At 46.3% G+C, this 1,334-nt stretch overlaps 1 non-coding gene across 1 annotated transcript; it reads right to left on the reverse strand.

The window, feature by feature from the left end:
- Positions 1–884: 884 nt before the first annotated feature.
- On the reverse strand, positions 885–956 carry TRNAE-UUC. Its single transcript has one exon. It is a non-coding gene; the product is annotated as a tRNA-Glu (tRNA).
- Between the last annotated feature and the right edge of the window lie 378 nt (positions 957–1,334).

Raw genomic sequence — 1,334 nt, forward strand, 5'->3', positions numbered from 1 at the left:
AGAAGAGTGGTCTCTTTTTCATTGGTGGTGTAAGATAAGAAGCGCGCTATCCTCTTTGTCTTGAAAGAAAGTGAGTAAGCGTATACGTTAGATAAGTAAGCAGCGTAATAAGCCGGCCGAATAAGCAATTGAAAACGAAAGATCAAAGTCATTCATGCCTGTGTCCCTCCATAGAACATATGATTGATTGAATGAAGTGGCTGGCGTGGCGAGAAAAATCAGTGAAGGTCCCATGCACCATGCCTGCAGCCTGCTCTTGTCATGCAGGCTCCCCACGCTGAATAACATGGGGGCTGTTTGCCTTTGGTCAAAATAAATGGGGAACACCTGCTCGCTGACCCCTCTCTTCCTTCCTATGGACGACAAAAAGCAGGGTGCTCCCAATTACAATTATATTCATTAGGGCAGGGCGTATCAGACTTGATTTGCGGCAGTCAAGGTCTGTCTTGTATAAGCGAGCAAATAGGCGCCCCCTATATCTTAAGGGCCTGTTCTAGTTCTGGCAGGGCTCCTGTTCTATCTAAGCGGGAGCTGGGTTCGCCCTCCGCCATTAAAGAAGGGGAGATGGAAGGGCAACCGTGCAGAATGCAAGGCGTGTGTGGAAGCGAGCAGGCAGGAATGAAGGCTGCGAACGAAAGAGATGTGTGGCTGAGGGGAGGAGAGAAAGAAGGCATGCATTGAAATTTTCTTTCTGTCTCCTGTTCGAGAATCTATGATAGGAAGGACAGATAAGGCTAAGGAAGAATGAAAGGAAGTCCATTACTGAGAAGTGGTGATCTCATCTCGTCTTGCTTGCTGGGAGAGAGGAAGCTTCCGGACCACCTTTTCAAGCCTGATAGCGAGCGATCACTCAGCAATGATACCGCCGGCCGGGAATAAGTACCTATCCCTTACGGGAATCGAACCCGTGTCTTCGACATGAAAAGACGATGTCCTAACCACTGGACGAAAGGGACCAAAAAGCAATTCTTCATATAAAAAAGAAAAGAGATTATTCTTTCTATACGAAATTCGACGATTTCGTTTGTGTTCATGTTGGCGATTTATGATGTGAATTCGGCGGGTCGTCTCCCCTTCAATCGGAAGAGAGAACCCTACTTCTATCTCATCCAAAATGAATGTTGCAGTAGCCTCAGACCAGCATGAACATAGCCTGTTCAGAGAATAGTGATCCATTGTCACCTTTCTGATTTTCATTTTCATATACCTGCTTTCTTCCATGTATCCCCGAAGTGTGGGATAGAAATTGTTTAGATAAAAGGATGATTCCCGACCCTATGATCCCAGCTTAGCTAGGTAATCCGCACAGCGATTAGCCTCTCTCCATATATTAG

The sequence above is a fragment of the Ananas comosus genome, unplaced genomic scaffold (genome assembly GCF_001540865.1).
Source record: "Ananas comosus cultivar F153 unplaced genomic scaffold, ASM154086v1, whole genome shotgun sequence".
NCBI lineage: Eukaryota > Viridiplantae > Streptophyta > Magnoliopsida > Poales > Bromeliaceae > Ananas > Ananas comosus.